Below are 20,783 nucleotides of genomic sequence, written 5' to 3' on the forward strand. Positions count from 1 at the left end.
AGAATTCAGAGTCAGCCGAGAAGTAGCAGACTGGATTACTGGCTGGTTTAAGGAGAGAAGGCAGATAGTCCGACTACCGGGTCGCTTATTCATAGTGGCAGAAGGTGGGTAGTGGTGTTCCACAAGTATCAGAGCTGGAGCCACTGCTGTTCGCAATTTATTTTAACGATTTAGACTTAGTAATCAGAAACACAATTTATAAATTTGCAGATTACACCAAATTGGGGGGGATAGTCAATACTGGGGAGGACTGCAACAAGTTACAGGAGGACATTAATAAACTTGCAGAATGGGCATAGCTTTGGCAAATGAATTTGAACACAAATAAGTGTGACGTATTTCATTATGCTAGGAAGAATAGGGAGGTCAGCTTAAAAGATCTTTAAAATTATGAAAGGTTTTGATAGAGTGGATACAGAGAGAATGATTCCACTTGTGGGGAAGAGCATAACTAGAGGCCATCAATATAAGACAGTCAGCAAGAAATCCAATCGGGAATTCAGGAGAAACTTCTTTACCCAGGGAGTGGTGAGAATGTGGAACTCGCAACCACAGGGAGTGGTTGAAGCGAATAGTTTAAATGCATTTTAGAGGAGGCTAGGTAAGCAAATGTGGGAGAAGTGAATAGAGGGTTATGCTGATAGATTTAGATGAGGAAAGACTGGAGGAGGCTCGAGTGAAGCATAAACGGCGGCATGGACTGGTTGGACCGAACGGTCTGTTTCTGGCGGTATGTTAATAATGAGTGATTAAACCCCGGGATTGTATTTATTTCAGTTCTATTCTTTGCACTCCAAACCAATCAGCAGCTGTGAACCGTTCACTGATTGAAATACGAGAAGTCCCGATGGATCTGGAATTGTTCATTTAATGTTGGAAACGCTCCGCAGGTCATAACTCAGGATTTCCAGCTTTGCTTCAAAGTATTGCAGGTCCCGTGTGAGTTTCCATCCAAACTTTTCAACAAATAACAAAATCAAGAAACTACCCTCTCTACCAAAAATCAAATGGCCCGTACGAGGATCGAACCCACGACCTTGGCGTTATTAGCACCACGCTCTAACCAACTGAGCTAACCGGCCATTGGGTTTGGTGCATGTGTATAAGCTTATATTTTCGAGACTCTAGCTGACGATTTCCTGCATTAATCTTTCAGCATACACCTGCAGTTGTCAATCATACACTATCCTATCGGCAAATACTGTACATATGGCACTGTGTGCCACACATGACAACAGCCAACACAAGTGACAGGCAATGGCCAGCTCCAACAAGCGAAAGTCTAACCACCGCCCCTTCACATTCAACAGCAAGACCATCACCGAATCCCCCACCACCATTCCCAACAACAACTTGCATTTATATAGCACCATTAACGTAGTAAAACGTCCCAAGGCGCTGCACAGGAGTATTTTCAGACAAAACATTTGACATCAATCCACATAAGGAGAAATTAGGGCAGGTGACCAAAAGCTTGGTCAAAGAGATAGGTTATAAGGAGCGTCTTAAAGGAGGAAAGAGAGGTGGACAGGTTTAGGCAGGGAATTCCAAAGCTTAAGGCAACAGGAAGGTTGAGCGATTATAATCAGGGATGCTCAAGAGGGCAGGATTAGAGGAGCGCAGATATCTCAGGGGGTTGTGGGGTTGAAGGAGATTACAGAGATAGGGAAGGGCGAGGCCATGGAGGGAACAGAAAAGCAAAATATTATTGAAATGGAGAGAGACTACAGAATGCTGCGGTTAAGAGGGATCTAGGTGTCCTCGTACATGAAACACAAACAGTTAGCATGCAGCAATTAAGTAGGCAAATGGAATGTTGGCCTTTATTGCAAGGGGCATGGAGTATAAAAGGAGGGAAGCCTTGCTACAACTGTACAGGTGAGGCCACGCCTAGCGTGCTGCATACATTTTTGTTCTCCTTATTTAAGGAGGGATATACTTGCATTGGAGACAGTTCAGAGAAGGTTCTCTAGGTTGATTCCTGGGATGAAGGGATTGTCTTATGAGGAAAGGTTGAGCAGGTTGGGCCTATACTCATTGGAAGTTAGAAGAATGAGAGGTGATCTTATTGAAACATATAAGATTCTGAGGGGGCTTGACAGGGTAGATGCTGAGAGGCTGTTTTCCCTCATGGGGGAATCTAGAATCAGGTGGCATAGTTTCAGAATAAGGGTTTGTCTATTTAAGACGCAGATGAGGAGGAATTTCTTCTCTCAGAGGGTTGTGAATCTTTGGAATTATCTACCCCAGAGAGCTGTGGAGCCTGAATCATTGATCATATTCAAGGCTGAGATAGACAGATTGTTGAACTATCGGAGAGTCAGGGGTTATGGGGGAACAGGCAGAAAAGTGGAGTTGAGGCCAAGATCAGATCAGCCGTGAACTTATTGAATGGTGGAGCAGGCTCGAGGGGCCGAATGGCCTACTCCTGCTCCTATTTCTTATGTTCTTATGTTCTTATAAGGGCAGCAGGTGCATGGGAACACCATCACCTCCAAGTTCCCTTCCAAGTTACACACCATCCCGATGTGAAAATATATCACCATAACTTCATCGTCACTAGGTCAAAATCCTGGAAATCCCTCCCTAACAGTACTATTGGAGGACCTTCACCACATTGACTGCAGCGGGTCAAGAGGGCTTCTCACTACCACCTTCTCAAGGGCAATTAGGGATGGGCAATTAATGCTGGCCTTGCCAGCGATGCCCAAGTCCTAGGAACAAATTAAATTAAATTAAAATAGTCACGACTGTATGTGGCAGGATTGCAGAGCTTTGATCTGATCCGTTGGTTGTTGGATCGCTTAGCTCTGTCTACACATGCTGTTTCCATAGCTTAGCATGTGTGTAGTCCTGTGTTGTAGCTTCATGAGGTTGTCACCTCATTTTAGGTACGCCTGGTGCTGCTCCTGAAATGCTCTTCTACACTCCTCATTAAACCAGGGTTGGTCCCCTGTCTTGATGCTAATGGTAGTGTGAGGAATATGCCGGTCCATCAGGTTACAGATTGTGGTGGAATACAATTCCAAAACTGAGGCCCCCTCTGCCCTCTCGGGTGGACATAAACGATCCCATGGCACTATTGGAAGAAGAGCAGGGGGTGGTGAGGTTTACCCCGGTGTCCTGTAGCCAATATTTATCCTCAAATCACCATCACTAAAACAGGTTATCCTCGATTATCACATTGTGGGAGCTTGCTGTGCACAAATTGGCTGCTGCTGTTTTTCCTACATTACAACAGTGACTACAACTACATTGCCTGTAAAGCGCTTTGAAACGTCCTCAGGTGAAAGGCGCTGTAGAAATCAGAGTCTTTCTTTTACAGCCTTCGAAGTCACAGAATCACAGAAACCCCACAGTGCAGATAGAGGCCATTTCGGCCCATCGAGCCTGCACCGACACATATCCCACCCGATCCACGTAACCCCTACACCAACACATATCCCACCCTATCCCCGTAACCCCACGTATTTAATCCCCCTAACACTAAAGGTCAATTTACCACAGCCAATCAACCTAACCCGCACATCTTTGGACTGTGGGAGGAAACCGGAGCACTGACAACTGACAAAAACCAAAAATCAACATAAATTGAATTTAACAGCCAAAGCTGTTAAAGCAGGCTGGTTAGCTCAGTAGATTAGAGCGTGGTGCTAATAACGCCAAGGTCGCGGGTCCGATCCCTGTACGGGCCATTTACTTTTTGATGGTGTGGGTAGTTTCTTAATTTTGCTATTTGCTGAAAAGTTTGGAGCTGCAATAGTTTGAAGCAAAGCTGCAAAACCTTAGTTCTGCCGAGAGCTCAAGGAACTGGAAGGTTGACCCTGTGTCTATCAGTCCACAGATGGCGCTGACCTACAAATTACTCCTACTGGTCGCGTGGCCTAATGGAAAAGGTGTCAATCTGCGGTGTTAATTTTGAGGTTATCAGAATATTGCAGGTTCGAGTCCTACCCCGGTCTTTTTACACACTTTTTAATTGGTGTTCAGTTTTATAAAACCAAACCGCGTTCTCACTTAGTAGCTGAAGGTGATTCCATACCAAACACTGCAGGGCTCTTTATTAATTAGTATTTTTGATGCTGCTTTGTGTGTGTATTGCTCACTAGTTCCCAACAAATCCACAATATCTAATTGATGCCGATAAATTATTCGTGTTTCAATTGGAACTTTGGGTTAATCAGTGTAATAAAGTGCAGTGGAGGGAATTCTGATCAATTTCGGGGCCAGTGATCGCCACAGGGAGCCGATGAAATAAAATAAAGAATTTGCATCAAAGTCGCTGCGAGCAGGGCTCGAACCTGCGCGGGGAAATCCTATTGGATTTCGAGTCCAACGCCTTAACCACTCGGCCATCGCAGCTGCAAGCTCACATCAAGAAAATGCTTTCTATTGTGAGTGAGACAGGAACGAGCTCAGCGAAGACAGGGCATAAATACTCACCGATAAATCCAGCAGGGAATTCAGGATTAACTTCTTTGCCCAGAGAGCGCTGAGGATGTGGAAGGAGCTCCCACGAGCAGTTGTTGAGGCGAATACTACAGATGCATTTAAGAGGAAGGGAGAAAGGAATAGAAGGATATGCTGATAGGATTTTTAAAATTCGTTTATTGGATGTGGGTGCGCTGGCAAGGCCAGCATTAAATGCCCATCCCTAATTGCCCCTTGAGAAGGTGGTGGTGAGCCGCCTTCTTGAACCGCTGCAGTCCCTGTGGTGAAGGTGCTCCCACAGTGCTGTAATGGAGGGAGTTCCAGGATTTTGACCAGGCGACGATGAAGGATCGGCAATATACTTCTAAGTCAGAATGGTGTGTGACTTGGAGGGGAACTTGGAGGTGGGGGTGTTCCCATGCGCCTGCTGTGCTTGTCCTTCTAGGTGGAAGAGGTTGCGTGTTTGGCAGGTGCTGCTGAAGAAGCCTTGGTGAGTTGCTGTAGTGCATCTTGTAGATGGTACGCACTGCAGCCACGGTGCGCCGGTGGTGGAGGGAGTGAATGTTTAAGGTGGTGGATGGGGTGCCAATCAAGCAGGCTGCATTGTCCTGGATGGTGTCGAACTTCTTGAGTGTTGTTGGAGCTGCACTCATCCAGGCAAGTGGAGAGTATTCCATCACACTCCTTACTTGTGCCTTGTAGATGGTAGAAAGGCTTTGGGGAGTCAGGAGGTGAGACACCCGACGCAGAATGCATAGCCTCTGACCTTCTCTTGTTGTCACAGTATTTATGTTCAATGGTAACTCCCAGGATGTTGGTGGTCAGCTCCTTTGTTCATGTTGGACCAAGGTTTTAATGAAGTCGGGAGCCGACTGCTCTTGGCAGAACCCAAACCGGGCATCATTGAGCAGGTTATTGGCCAGTTAGAGCCACCATACAGCACTGTGGATGACACCTTCCATCACTTTGCTGATGATTGAGAGTAGAGAGTAGACTGATGGGGCGGTAATTGGCTGGATTGGATTTGTCCTGCTTTTTGTGGACAGGACATACTTGGGCAGTCTTCCACATTGTTGGATAGATGCCAGTGTTGTAGCTGTACTAGAACAGCTTGGCTGGAGCACAAGTCTTCAGAATGATAGCGGGGTGTTGTCAGGGCCCAGAGCCATTGCTGTATCCAGTGTGCTCAGCCTTTTCTTGATATCACGTGGAGTGAATCGAATTGGCTGAAGACTGGCTTCTGTGATGGTGGGGACCTCAGGAGGAGGCTGATATGGATCAGGCCAGGTGGTCCGTCCAGCTTCATTTTTATTATTTTGTTTCATAGCGGTTTGTTACAACTGAGTGGCTTGCTAGGCCATTTCAGAGGGCAGTTAAGAATCAACCACATTGCTATGGGACTGGAGTCACACAAAGGCCAGATCAGGTATGGACGGCAGATTTCTTTCCCTGAAAGACATTAGTGAACCAGATGGGTTTTTACGACAATCCGATAGTTTCATGGTTACCATTACTGATTCTAGTTTTATTTGGGGGGTGAGGAGAAATAGAGAAGGAGGAGGCTCGTGTGGAGACCAGTTCGTGCAAATGCACTGTTTCTGTGGGGCAGACTCTATAATATTATGTAACACCCGTTTTAATCAGACACAGAATGATCCGGGACTTACAGCACATCCCTTTTAAACAGACACAGAATGATGCGGGACTGACAGCACATCCCTTTTAAACAGACACAGAATGATCCGGGACTGACAGCACATCCCTTTTAAACAGGCACAGAATGACCCGGGACTGACAGCACATCCCTTTTAAACAGACACAGAGTGATCCTGGACTGACAGTACATCCCTTTTAAACAGACACAGAATAATCCGGGACTGACAGCACATCCATTTTAAACAGACACAGAATAATCCGGGACTGAAAGCATGTCCCTTTTAAACAGACACAGAATGATCCGGGACTGACAGCACATCCTTTTAACAGACACAGAATAATCCGGGACTGACAGCATGTCCCTTTTAAACAGACACAGGATAAACCGGGACTGACAGCATGTCCCTTTTAAACAGACACAGAATGATCCGGGACTGACAGCATGTCCCTTTTAAACAGACACAGAATGATCCGGGACTGAAAGTAGACCCCTTTTAAACAGACACAGAATAATCCGGGACTGACAGCACATCCATTTTAAACAGACACAGAATAATCCGGGACTGAAAGCATGTCCCTTTTAAACAGACACAGAATGATCCGGGACTGACAGCACATCCTTTTAACAGACACAGAATAATCCGGGACTGACAGCATGTCCCTTTTAAACAGACACAGAATGATCCGGGACTGACAGCATGTCCCTTTTAAACAGACACAGAATGATCCGGGACTGAAAGTAGACCCCTTTTAAACAGACATGGAATGCTGCCTGACCTGCAGAGTGTTTCCAGCATTTCATCTGTTTATACTTCAGATTTCCAGCATCAGCACTATTTTGCTTTTGTAATAGAATTTTAAGTAATTGGCTCTGTGGCGCAATGGATAGCGCATTGGACTTCTATTTGTATGAAAGATTAAGGCATTCAAAGCTTGTGGGTTCGAGTCCCACCAGAGTTGGATTTTGGGTCAGGGTTCGGTGGTTCCTCCACTGACGGTACATTTTGCAGGAAATCGGTAATTCAGAGAAGGGAAACTAACGCCCGACACTTTCCCTCTGAGTACTCTCAACCCCTGAGTCAGTTACACAGAAGCAGGAGGAGGCCATTCAGTCCCATGGCCGTTTTACATAGGAACAGGGGGAGACCATTCAGTCCCATGACCCTTTTACACAGTAACAGGAGCAGGCCATTCAGCCCCTTTAGCCTGTTATACAGGAACAGCAGGAGGCCATTCAGTCCCTCGAGCCTGTTACACAGGGACAAGAGGAGGCCTTTAACGCCTCGAGCCTGTTGCATTGGACAGGAGGAAGCCGTTCAGCGATACAAGATCTGTACAAGAACAGTAGAACTCCATTCAGCCCCTCGAACCTGTTACATAGGATGAAGAGGAGGCAAATCAGACCCATGATCCAGTTATAAAGGAACAAGAGGAGGCAATTCAGACCCACGAGTCTGTTTCACAGGAATAGCAGGAGGCCATTCAGCCCCTTAAACCTGCCACACATGAACAGGAGGAAGACATTCAGTCCCTCAAGCCTGCTACACTGGAACAGGAGGAGGCAATTCAGACACACGAGTCTGTTATACGGGAACAGGAGGAGGCCATTCAGCCCCTCAAGCCTGTTATACATGAACAGGAGGAGGCCATTCAGCCCCTCGAGCCTGTTATGCATGCACAGGAGGATGCCATTCAGCCCCTCGAGCCTGTTACACAGTAACAGGAGGAGGCCATTCAGCCCCTCAAGCCTGTTACATAGGAACAAGAGGAGACAATTCAGACACACGAGCCTGTTATACAGGAACAGGGGGAGGCTATTCAGCCTGTCGAACGTGTTATACAGGAAAAGGAGGAAGCCATTCAGCCCCTCAAGCCTATTAGACAGGAACAGGAGGAGGCCATTCAGCCCCTCGAGCCGGCTACACAGGAATAGGAGGAGGCCATTCAGCCCTTCAAGCCCGTTATACATGAACAGGAGGAGGCCATTCAGCCCCTTGAGCCTGTTATACAGGAACAGGAGGAGGCCATTCAGCCCTTCGAGTCTGTTATAAAGGAACAGGAGGAGGCCAATCAGCTCCTCGGGTATGTTACACATAAACAGGAAGAGGCCATTCAGCCCTTCGAGCCTATCATACAGGAACAGGAGGAGGCCATTCAGCCCCTCGAGCCTGTTATGCAGGAACAGGAGGAGGCTATTTAGCCTGTTATGCAGGAAAAGGAGGAAGCCACTCAGCCCCTCAAGCCTGTTATACAGGAACATCATGGGCAAGGAAACCTCCTGCTGATTACCACCTACCACCCTCCCTCAGCTGATGAATCAGTGCTCTTCCATGTTGAACACCACTTGGAAGAAGCACTGAATGCAGCAAGGGCACAGAATGTACTCTGGGTGGGGACCTCAATGCCCATCACCAAGAGTGGCTCGGTAGCAGCACTACTGACCGAGTTGTTAGAGTCCTGAAGGACATAGCTGCCAGTCTGGGCCTGCGGCAGGTGGTAAGGGAACCAACACGAGGGGAAAACCTATTTGACCTCCCCCTGACCAATCTACCTGTCACAGATGCAAAACAGTTCAAAAAGTATTCATTGGCTGTAAAGCACTTTAGGATGTCCTGAGGTCGTGAAAGGCCTGTAGAAATGCAAGTCTTTCTTTGACAGCCTTCAAAGACAGTGACTTTGCGGGCAAAGACCAGAAACAGGGATGGTACTATAGATGCACCTTACAGATGGGCAGGTTAGCTCAGTTGGTTAGAGCGTGGTGCTAATAAAGCTCAGGTCGCGGGTTCGATCCCCATACGGGTCATTTATTTTTCGAGGGAAGGTTAGTTTCTTAATTTTGTTATTTGTGAGCAGTTTAAAAGTTTAAAAAGTTTAGAAGGAAAGTCACACGGGACCTACAAAGCTGCAAAATCTTAGTTCTATCGAGATTTCATGGACCTGAAAGGTTAACCCTGTGTTTTTCTGTCCACAGATGTTCCCTGACCTGTGGAGTGTTTCCAACATTTAATGAACATTTTCAGATCCAGCATCTGCTGCATTTCGCTTTTTATTTTACCGCAGTGTCCTCGCTTCTATTAACAAAAGTCAAAATTAAGTTGTAGCTAACGGGAAATGGGCCTTGCTATTTCTGTGAGCATTAGTGGTTCAGGAGTAGAATTCTCGTTTGCCATGCAGGCGACCTGGGTTCGATTCCCGGCCAATGTAGGTTAAACTTTTTAACAATTTATTTCAGAGCAAACACATCACATGAAACATTAATAATAAATTGGCTGTTCCTGTGTAACTGGATCAAGGGAATTAATGGCCTCCACCTGTTCCTGTGTAACAGGCTTGAGGGGCTGAATGTCCTCCTGTTCCATTGTAACAGGCTCGAGGGGCTGAATGGACTCCTGTTCCAGTGTAACAGGCTTGAGGGGCTGAATGGCCTCCTCCTGATTCTGTGCAACTTGCTCGAGGGGCTGAAAGGCCTCCTCCTGTTCCTGTGTAACAGGCTCGAGGGACTGAATGGCCTTCTCCTGTGTAACAGGCTCGAGAGGCTGAATGGCCTCCTGTTCCAGTGTAACGGGCTCGAGGGACTGAATGGCCTCCTCCTGTTCCTGTTTGACAGGCTCAAGGGGCTGAATGGCCTCCTCCTGTTCCTGTTTGACAGGCTCGAGGGGCTGAATGGCCTCCTCCTGTTCCTGTTCGACAGGCTCGAGGGGCTGAATGGCCTCCTCCTGTTCCGGTTTGACAGGCTCGAGGGGCTGAATGGCCTCCTCCAGTTCCGATTTGACAGGCTCGAGCGGCTGAATGGCCTCCTCCTGTTCCTGTTTGACAGGCTCGAGGGGCTGAATGGCCTCCTCCTGTTCCGGTTTGACAGGCTCGAGGTGCTGAATGGCCTCCTCGTGTTCCTGTTTGACAGGCTCAAGGGGCTGAAAGACCTCCTGTTCCAGTGTAACAGGCTTGAGGGGTTGAATGGCCTCCTCCTGTTCCTGTGCAACATGCTCGAGGGGCTGAATGGCCTCCTCCTGTTCCTGTGTAACAGGCTCGAGGGGCTGAATGGCCTCCTCCTGTGTAACAGGCTCGAGGGGCTGAATGGCCTCCTGTTCCAGTGTAACGGGCTCAAGGGGCTGAATGGCCTCCTCCTGTTCCTGTTTGACAGGCTCGAGGGGCTGAATGGCCTCCTCCTGTTCCTGTTTGACAGGCTCGAGGGGCTGAATGGCCTCCTCCTGATTCTGTTCGACAGGCTCAAGGGGCTGAATGGCCTCCTCATGTTCCGGTTTGACAGGCTCGAGCGGCTGAATGGCCTCCTCCAGTTCCGGTTGGACAGGCTCGAGCGGCTGAATGGCCTCCTCCTGTTCCTGTTCGACAGGCTCGAGGGGCTGAATGGCCTCCTCCTGTTCCGGTTTGACAGGCTCGAGGGGCTGAATGGCCTCCTCCAGTTCCGGTTTGACAGGCTCGAGCGGCTGAATGGCCTCCTCCTGTTCCTGTTTGACAGGCTCGAGGGGCTGAATGGCCTCCTCCTGTTCCGGTTTGACAGGCTCAAGGGGCTGAATGGCCTCCTCCTGTTCCTGTTTGACAGGCTCAAGGGGCTGAATGGCCTCCTCCTGTTCCTGTGTAACAGGCTCGAGGGACTGAATGGCCTCCTCCTGTTCCTGTTCAACAGGCTCAAGGGGCTGAATGGTCTCCTCCTGTCCCAGTTTGCAAGGCTCCAGGGGCTGAATGGCCTCCTCCTGTTCCTGTGTAACAGGCTCGAGGGACTGAATGGCCTCCTCCTGTTCCTGTTCGACAGGCTCAAGGGGCTGAATGGTCTCCTCCTGTCCCGGTTTGACAGGCTCGAGGGACTGAATGGCCTCCTCCTGTTCTTGTTTGACAGGCTCAAGGGGCTGAATGGACTCCTCCTGTTCCGGTTTGACAGGCTCGAGGGGCTGAATTGCCTCCGCCAGTTCTGGTTTGACAGGCTCGAGGGGCTGAATGGCCTCCTCCTGTTCCTATTGAACCATGTTTCAGGCACTGAAGTGGCTGATGTTCCGATTGTGCCCTCTGCTGTCCCGGCGCAGAAAGAAACACAGTGCCAGTGTATAAAAGCCCAAATCCTTGTACTTTCTTTCTTTCTTTGAATCTTTCTTTCATTTCTTCCTTTTCTGTGCCATATGCTCCTTAATCTATTGTTCCTTAGTGATAGATGTGTTCATATTTGCCGGTTTCAACGTGTTCATTGCTTCTGCTGATTTGAATTGTGTCGAAAAAGTGAGCTGAATTTCTCCACCAGTATGAAGCATCCTTGGGTTCGAAGCTGTTTTGGTTTCAATCAAACAAATGCACAGATTTCTCGAACTCGCTGAGCCTTTCCTGGCCAGTATTTGTTTCTTGCTTCCTTGCATTTGGAAAGGCCCAGGCTTCATCCCCGGCCTGTGCTGAGGGAGCTGACCAGAGCCTGGGCAGCGGTTACAATTGGTGTCTGTGGCCCTGTGTTAGGGAGAGGGTGAATGAGCCTGGCTTCTTGTCCACTCGCCCTGCTGGCTGTGGGCAATGGCTGAGCAGAGGACCAGTTGTGATGGGTGTCAGCAGGAGGGGAGAGGTGAAGAAGGGAAGTTGTAAAGATAAAGAAAGGGACTCCCAGCTGTGACAGCTGCTGCTGCCCACAGTAGGCAGTTTGGACAGTGGGTTACCGCAGCCCATGACACACACGAGCCAATCCAGCCTCCTCGTGGACTGCCTTCACTTACACTTCTCCTTTTTAAGATGAAACTGTCATTTTATTCATGTGACGTCTAAACCACATCCCCTCTGATTGTCATTTCAAAACCATTGCACTTACAGTCTCAGCTCAACATCGGCAAACCCCAGCAGCAAGCAGGTGAGATTTACAATCTCTTAATGATCAATGATCTTTCACAGGAACGTGTCAAATCAGTGCTATGTTGTTAAAGTCAACACAGGATGTCAAGGTCTTAGAGAGGGTGCAGAGGAGATTTACCAGAATGGTACCAGGGATGAGGGAAATCAATTATGTGGAGAGACTGGAGAAGCTGGGGTTGTTCTCCTTAGAGCAGAGAGGGTTAAGAGGAGATTTGATAGAGATTTTCAAACTTATGAATAGTTTTGATAGCGTAAATAAGAAGAAAGTGTTTCCATTGGCAGAAGGTTCGGTAACCAGAGGACACAGATTTATGGTGATTGGCAAAAGAACCAGAGGTGACATGAGGAAACATTTTTTTTAAGCAGCAAGTTGTTGTGATCTGGAATGCGCTGCCTGAAAGGGCGGTGGAAGCAGATTCAATAGTAACTTTCAAAAGGCAGTTGAATAAATACTTGAAGGAAAAACATTACAGGGCTATGGGGAAAGGGCAGGTGAATGAAATTAATTGCAAAGCTCTTTCAAAGTGCCGGCGCAGGGATATGGGGAGAGAGTGGGGCACTGGGGTTTTTTGGGATTCATACAGGTCTATGGGGTGTGAGTGGGGCAGTGGGATTAGTTTGGGATTGATTCAGGGCTATGGGGTGAGAGCGGGGCAGTGGGATTAGTTTGTGATTGATACAGGTCTATGGGGTGTGAGCGGGGCAGTGTGATTAGTTTGGGATTGATTCAGGGCTATGGGGTGAGAGCGGGTCAGTGGGATTAGTTTGTGATTGATACAGGTCTATGGGGTGTGAGCGGGGCAGTGGGATTAGTTTAGCATTGATTCAGGGCTATGGGGTGAGAGCGGACCAGTGGGATTAGTTTGTGATTGATACAGGTCTATGGGGTGTGAGCGGGGCAGTGGGATTAGTTTGGGTTTGATTCAAGGCTATGCGGTGAGAGCGGGGCAGTGGGATTAGTTTGTGATTGATACAGGCCTATGGGGTGTGTGTGGGGCAGTGGGATTAGTTTGGGGATTGATACAGGGCTATGGGGAGATAGCGGGTCAGTGGGATTAGTTTGGGATTGTTACAGGGCTTTGGGGAGAGAGTGGTGCAGTGGGATTAGTTTGGGATTGATACAGGTCTATGGGGTGTGAGCGGGGCAGTGGGATTAGTTTGGGGATTGATACAGTGCTATGGGGAGATAGCGGGTCAGTGGGATTAGTTTGGGATTGTTACAGGGCTTTGGGGAGAGAGCGGGACAGTGGGATTAGTTTGGGATTGTTACAGGGCTTTGGGGAGAGAGTCGTGCAGTGGGATTAGTTTGCGATTGATACAGGTCTATCGGGAGATAGTGGGTCATTGGGTTTAGTTTAGTATTGCTGTGGCAAAGACCCAGAATTAACACAGTGGGCCGAATGGTCTCCTCTGCTCTGTAAATATCTATTGTTGGAGACTCCTGGGCAGCTTTTAACACACCATTTGCTGTACATTTCCTCTCCATATTCTTCTCTAAATGTTCACTGACGGTTCCTTCACAGCTACCCAGGCTCCCTGTTTTTCGTGTTAGCAGCAAATGTCGATACGTCTGCCTCCTGTACCCAAGTCCAGATTGTTGAAATAGCAAGAAGGGCAACGGTCGCAGCAGTGATGCAGGGGGGCCAACTCTTTACATTGTCCAGTCAAAAAAACACCCAATAACTACCGCACTCTGCTTCTGTCTTTTAACCAGCTTCCTGGTTTCGAGAACGGTTTCTAGTTGAGAATTAATTTTATCCCATATAAGGACATAGAAACATAGAAACATAGAAGATAGGAGCAGGAGTAGGCCATTCGGCCCCTCGAGCCTGCTCCGCCATTCAATGCAATCATGGCTGATCATCCAAATTCAGTACCCGGTCCCTGCTTTCTCCCCATACTCCTTGATCCCTTTAGCCTTAAGAAATATATCCAACTCCTTCTTGAATATATTTAATGAACAGACCTCTATTGCCTTCTGTGGTAGAGAATTCCACAGGTTCACCACTCTCTGGGTGAAGAAATTCCTCCTCATCTCAGTCCTAAATGGCTTACCCCTTATCCTTAGACTGTGACCCCTGGTTCTGGACTCCCCGGCCATCGAGAACATCCTTCCTGCATCTGGTCTGTCCAGTCCTGTCAGACTTTTATAAGTTTCAATCAGATCCCCTCTCATTCTTCTAAACTCCAGCGAGTATAAGCCCAATCGACCCAATCTCTCCTCATACGTCATTCCTGCCATCCCAGGTATCAGCCTGGTGAATCTTCGCTGAACTCCTTCCATGGCAAGAACATCCTTCCTCAGATAAGGCGAACAAAACTGCACACAATACTCACGATGTGCTCTCACCAAGGCCCTGTACAACTGCAGCAAGACATCCTTGTTCCTGTACTCAAACCCTTTCGCTACGAAGGCCAACATACCATTTGCCTTCTTAACTGCCTGCTGCACCTGCATGCTTACCTTCAGCGACTGCTGTACAAGGACACTCAGGTCTCGTTGCACTTCCCCTTCTCCCAATCTATTGCTATTCAGATAATAATCTGCCTTCCTGTTTTTGACACCAAAGAGGATAACCTCGCATTTATCCACGTTATATTGCATCTGCCATGCTTTTGCCCAATCACCCAACCTGACCAAATCATACTGGAGTTTCTCAGCATCCTCCTCACAGCACACACGCCCACCCAGCTTTGTGTCATCTGCAAACTTGGAGATATTACATCTAGTTCCCTTGTCTAGATCATTATTATATATTGTGAATAGCTGGGGTCCAAGGACCGATCCTTGCATTGCCCAACTAGATACTGCCTGCCGCTCGGAAAAAGACCCATTTGTTCCAACTCTTTGTCAACTGCCTGCCAACCAGTTCTCTATCCAAGTCAATACCTTGCCCCCAATCCCATGTGCCATAACTTTACACGCTAATCTCTTATGCGGGACCTTATCGAAAGCCTTTTGAAAGTCCAAATACACCACATCCACTGGTTCTCCATTGTCTATTTTACCAGTTACATCCTCAAAAAATTCCAGTAGATTAGTCAAGCACGATTTACCTTTTGTAAATCCATGTTGACTTTGTCCGATCCTGTCACTGTTATCCAAGTGCTCTGCTATTACATCTTTTATAATGGACTCTAGCATTTTCCCCACGACCGATGTCAGGTTTACCGGTTTGTAATTCCCATTTTTCTCTCTACCACCTGTTTTGAATACTGCGGTAACATTAGCTACCCTCCAAGCTATGGGTACTGTACCAGATTCCATCGAATGTTGGAAGATGATCAGCAATGCATCTACTATTTCTAGGGCCACTTCCTTAAGTACCCTAGGATGTAGATTATCAGCCCCTGGGGATTTATCGGCCTTCAATCCCGTCAATTTCCCTAACGCCATTTCCCTACAAATACTGATTTCTTTCATTTTCTCCCTTTCATCAGACCCTATAAGACCATAAGAACATAAGAAATAGGAGCAGGAGTAGGCCAATCGGCCCCTCGAGCCTGCTCCGCCATTCAATAAGATCATGGCTGATCTGATCCTAGCCGCCAATCTACTATCACAGAACCATCTCCTGAATCTAACAGAATTAGACACACAAAATAGGAGCAGGATCAGGCTACACAGCCCCTGGGCCTGCTCCGCTACCCACAGGGCCATGTCCGATCCGAACCTAGACTCATGTCCAAATTCCTGCCCGCTCCCCGTAACCCTTAATATCCTTTACTTCTAGGAAACTGTCTATTTCTGTTTTAAATTTATGTAATGATGTAGCTTCTACAGCTTTGTGGGGCAGCATATTCCATGGACCTACCACCCTATGAGTGAAGTAGTTCCTTCTCATCTCAGTTTTGAAAGAGCAGCCCCTTATTCTAAGACTATGCCCCCTAGTTCTCGTTTCACCCATCATCGGGAACATCCTGCCCACATCCACCCGATCAAACCCCTTCACAATCTTATATGTTTCAATAAGATCGCCTCTCATTCTTCTGAACTCCAATGAGTAGAGTCCCAATCTACTCATCCTCTCCTCATATATCCATCCCCTCATCCCCGGGATTAACCGAGTGAACTTTCTTTGTACTGACTCGAGAGCAAGTATGTCTTTGCTTAAGTATGGACACCAAAACTGTATGCAGTATTCCAGGTGCGGTCTCACCAATACCTTGTACAACTGAAGCAATACCTCCCTATTTTTATATTCTATCCACCAAGCAATGAAAGCCAACATTCCATTGGCCTTCTTAATCACTTGCTGCACCTGCATACTAACCTTTTGAGTTTCATACACCAGGACCCCCAGATCCCTTTGCACTTCAGCACTTTCCAGTTTCTTGCCATTAAGATAATAAATTGCTCTACGATTTTTCCTGCCAAAGTGCATAACCTCACACTTTCCAGTATTGTATTCCATCTGCCAAATCTCTGCCCAACTACTTTGCCAGTCTATGTCCCCTTGCAGGTTTTTTATGTCCTCCTCACTCACTACTTTCCCTCCCATCTTAGTATCATCTGCAAACTTCGATATATTACACTCGGTCCCCTCCTCCAAATCGTTAATATAGATTGTAAAGAGTTGGGGACCCAGCACTGACCCCTGTGGAACACCACTAGTTACTGATTGCCAGTCTGAGAATGAACCATTTATCCCAACTCTCTGCCTTCTGTTAGATAGTCAATCCTCTATCCATGCCAGAATATTACCCCCAATCCCGTGATTTTTTATCTTAAGCAATAATCTTTTGTGTGGCACCTTGTCAAATGCCTTTTGGAAGTCTAAATACACTACGTCCACTGGTTCCCCTTTATCCACCCTATATGTTACTTCCTCAAAGAACTCCAGCAAATTTGTCAAACATGACTTCCCCTTCATAAAACCATGCTGACTTTGTCCTATTAAATTATGATTATCCAAATGTCCTGTTACTGTCTCCTTAATAATGGACTCCAAAATTTTACCTACCACAAACTTTAGGCTAACCGGTCTATAGTTTCCAGCCTTCTGTCTACTGCTCTTTTTAAATAAGGGTTTTACGTTAGCAGTTTTCCAGTCTGCTGGGACCTTTGCTGAGTCCAGGGAGTTTTGGAAAATTATTACCAATGCATCCACAATCCCTACCGCCACTTCCCTCAAGACACTATAATGTAAGCCATCAGGTCCAGGTGATTTATCTGCCTTGAGTCCCATTATTATACCGAGTACCACTTCCTCAGTGATTTTGATCGTGTTTAGCTCCTCCCCACTTTTAGCACCCTGTTTGTCCAGTGTTGGGATATTCTTAGTGTCCTCTACTGTAAAGACTGATACAAAATATTCATTCAGTGTTTTTGCCATCTCCATATTTCCCACCATTAATTTCCCGGTCTCATCCTCTAAGTGACCAACATTTACTTTAGCCACCCTTTTTCTTTCTTTATAACTATAAAAACTCTTACTATCTGTTTTTATATTTTTTGCTAATTTACTTTCATAATCTATCTTCCCTTTCTTAATCAATCTTTTTGTTATTTTTTGCTCTCTTTTAAATTTTTCCCAATCCTCTATACTCCCACTAGATTTGGCTACCTTATATGCCCTTGTTTTTAGTCGAATACTATCCTTAATTTCTTTACTTAGCCACGGATGGCTGTCTTTTCTTTTACACCCTATTCTTCTCAGTGGAATATATATTTTTTGGAAGTTGTAAAATAACTCCTTAAATGTACACCACTGATCATGTATCGTCTTACCCTTTAATCTATTTTCCAATCCACTCTACTCAATTCCGCTCTCATACCTTCATAGTCTCCTTTATTCAAGCTTAGCACGCTTGTTTGTGATCCAACCTTCTCACCCTCTAATTGAATATGGAATTCAACCATGTTATGGTCACTCATTTCAAGGGGATCCTTTGCTAGGACATTTTAAATTAATCCTGTCTCGTTACACAGGACCAGATCTAAGGTTGCTTGCCCCTGGTCGGTTCAGTTACATACTGCTCAAGAAACCCATCCCTAATACACTCAATGAACTGATCCTCAAGGCAGCCCTGCCCAATTTGATTTGTCCAATTAATATGATAGATAAAATCCCCCATAATTATAGATGTTCCCTTATTACAAGCCTCAACTATTTCCTGATTGATACTCCATCCAACAAAGTTGCAACTGTTCGGAGGCCTATAGACTACGCCCACTAGTGTTTTTTTCCCCTTATTATTCCTTACCTCCACCCAAACTGTTTCATTATCCTGATCTTTTGACCCAATATCATTTCTCTGTATTACAGTGGTTCCTTCCTTTATTAACATAGCCACCCCACCTCCCCTTCCTTCCTGCCTGTCCTTCCTGATCGTTAAATAACCTGGTATGTTTAATTCCCAGGCATTGTCACCCTGCAGCCATGTTTCTGTAATGGCCACAAGATCATACCCATATGCAGTTATTTGAGCCATTAACTCATCTATTTTGTTACGAATGCTACGTGCATTCAGATAGAGAACTTTCAAATATGTTTTGTGACACTTAGTTCCTGCTTTTGCCCTTTTTATTACTTTACCTTTTACTCCATACCTTCTGCCCCTTCCTGACACGCTCTGGTTTTTAATTTCCCCACTGCTACCTAAGCCTATGACCTTCTCTGTTGTCATTTTTATTATTTGCTCTCTAGGAACCTCCCCCCAACTAGTTAACTTAAAGCCCTCTCTGCAGCCCTAGTTAAATGATCCGCCAGGACTCTAGTCCTAGCACTGGCCAAGTGAAGCCAGTTCCAACAGAACAGCTCCCTCCTGCCCCAATACTGGTGCCAGTGTCCCAGGAAGCAAAACCCATTTCTCCCACACCAGTCTTTGAGCCACGCATTTAACTCTCTAATTTTATTTGTCCTAGCCAAATTCGCTCGTGGCTCAGGTAATAATCCAGAGATTATTACCCTTGAGGGTCTGTTTTTTAATTTGACCCCTAGCTGCTCATACTCCTTTAACAGAACCGGCTTCCTAGTCCTATCTACGTCGTTTGTACCAACATGGACCACGACAACTGGATCCACCCCCTCCCACTGCAAGTTTCTTTCCAGCCCAGAGGAGATGTCCTTAACCCTGGCACCGAGTAGGCAACACAGCCTTTGCGACTCTCGCTCTCGGCTGCAGAGAACTCTATCTATCCCCCTAATAATACTATCCCCTACCACTACAACATTTCTATTTACTCCCCCCTCTTGAATGGCTCCCCGTTCCACGGTGCTGTGGCCAGGTTGCTCATCCTCCCTGCAGTCCCTGCTCCCATCAGCCGTGGCTCAGTGGGAAGCACCCTTGCCCTGAGTTACTCTCGCTCTCCCCACTCCAGTGACTTGAGCACAAAAATCCACGCTGACACTCCAATGCAGTACACAGAGTGTGATGCACTGTCGGAGGCGCCGTCTTTCAGATGAGATGTTAAACCGAGGCTGTGTCTGTCCTCTCAGGTGGGTGTTAAAGATCCTATGGCACTATTTCGAAGAAGAGCAGGAGATTTCTCCCCTGGGTCTTGGGCCAATACTTATCCCTTGATCAACATAATTAAACAGATTATCTGGTCATTATCACACTGCTGTTTGTGGGAGCTTGCTGTGCGCAAATTGGCTACCACATTTCCTACTTTACAACAGTGACTACACTTCATTGGCACTAAATCGTTGGGACGTCCTGAGGTCATGAAAGGCGCTGTTGAAACGCAAGTCTTTCTTTTTTCTTTCTCTGGGAGCTCACCCACCACCAATGTTAGGCCGACTGGTCTGCAGTTATCTGATTTATCCCTTTAACTCTGAAGAGAGTTGTTATATTGGCAACTGCAGGCATGTGGCCCAACTTCCATATCCAAGGTTTAGATAGAATTTTACAGCACATACACAGGCCATTCGGCTCGACCGGTCCATGCCAGCGTTTATACTCCACACGAGCCTCCTCCCACCCTACTTCATTTCACACTATCACCACAACCTTCTATTCCTTTCTCCCTCAGGTCCTTATCTAGCTTCCCCTCAAATGACATTCGCCTCAATCACTCCTTGTGGTGGCATATTCCACATTCTCACCACTCTCTGGGTAAAGAACTTTCTCCTGAATTCCCTATTGGATGAATTAGTGACTATCTCATATGTATGGCCCCCAGTTTTGGTCTCCCCCCACAACTAGAAATATCTTCTCTCTGTCTACCCTATCGAATCCCTTCAAAATTTTAAAGACCTCTATCAGGTCACCTCTCAGTCTCTTTTCTAAAGAGTCCCAGCCTGTTTAATCTTTCCTGATAGTTGAAAACTGTCAGTTCTTGTTCAAACCTTTTGTGCAGCTTCTCCAGTGCCTCTATATCTTTTTTGTAATATGGGGACCAGTGCACAGGATGTTTGGAGCATTGTTCTCAAAGCCTCTCTTATCTCCTCTCTGTCTTCCCTCAGTATTCGAGAACACAGTCATCAGGGTCTGAGGCCTTTGGCACTTCAATACAAAGAGGAAGCAACTCTTAATGAGAAAGTAGTCGTGGCCTGGGAGAGCCGCAGGTGAAGATGGAATGGGCGAGGTATGCGAGAGCGTGAGGTGTTCAGAGGAGTAAGGGGTCTTCAGGAAGTTGGTAATATCTGGACAGAAATGAGCCTTCCGCATATCACAGATATTAAACATGGGAATGGCTTTTCAGAGTAGTGGAGAACAGAGTATCCATGGCAGCAGGTTAACTGATTTGCTTAATTTCTACTAAACTGACAATGTAAACCATCTCTGACTTTACAGGGTGTTCTGGCAGCGACAGAGAAAAAACATCTCACACACACAGAATTTTTCTTGAGTGAGGTCCTGCAAAACATCTGAACCCTCGGATGGAAGAAGGAGGCTGTGATGTTGAG

At 46.7% G+C, this 20,783-nt stretch overlaps 2 non-coding genes across 2 annotated transcripts; one reads left to right on the forward strand and one right to left on the reverse strand.

Moving 5' to 3' along the window:
* Window positions 1-4,280: 4,280 nt before the first annotated feature.
* On the reverse strand, window positions 4,281-4,362 carry trnas-cga (transfer RNA serine (anticodon CGA)). Its single transcript has one exon. It is a non-coding gene; the product is annotated as a tRNA-Ser (tRNA).
* A 2,592-nt stretch (window positions 4,363-6,954) lies between these two features.
* On the forward strand, window positions 6,955-7,047 carry trnar-ucu (transfer RNA arginine (anticodon UCU)). The gene is made up of 2 exons: window positions 6,955-6,991; window positions 7,012-7,047. It is a non-coding gene; the product is annotated as a tRNA-Arg (tRNA).
* Window positions 7,048-20,783: the final 13,736 nt, after the last annotated feature.

Source organism: Somniosus microcephalus, unplaced genomic scaffold (genome assembly GCF_052327205.1).
Source record: "Somniosus microcephalus isolate GS21.2 unplaced genomic scaffold, FLI_Smic_1.0 unresolved_chr8, whole genome shotgun sequence".
NCBI lineage: Eukaryota > Metazoa > Chordata > Chondrichthyes > Squaliformes > Somniosidae > Somniosus > Somniosus microcephalus.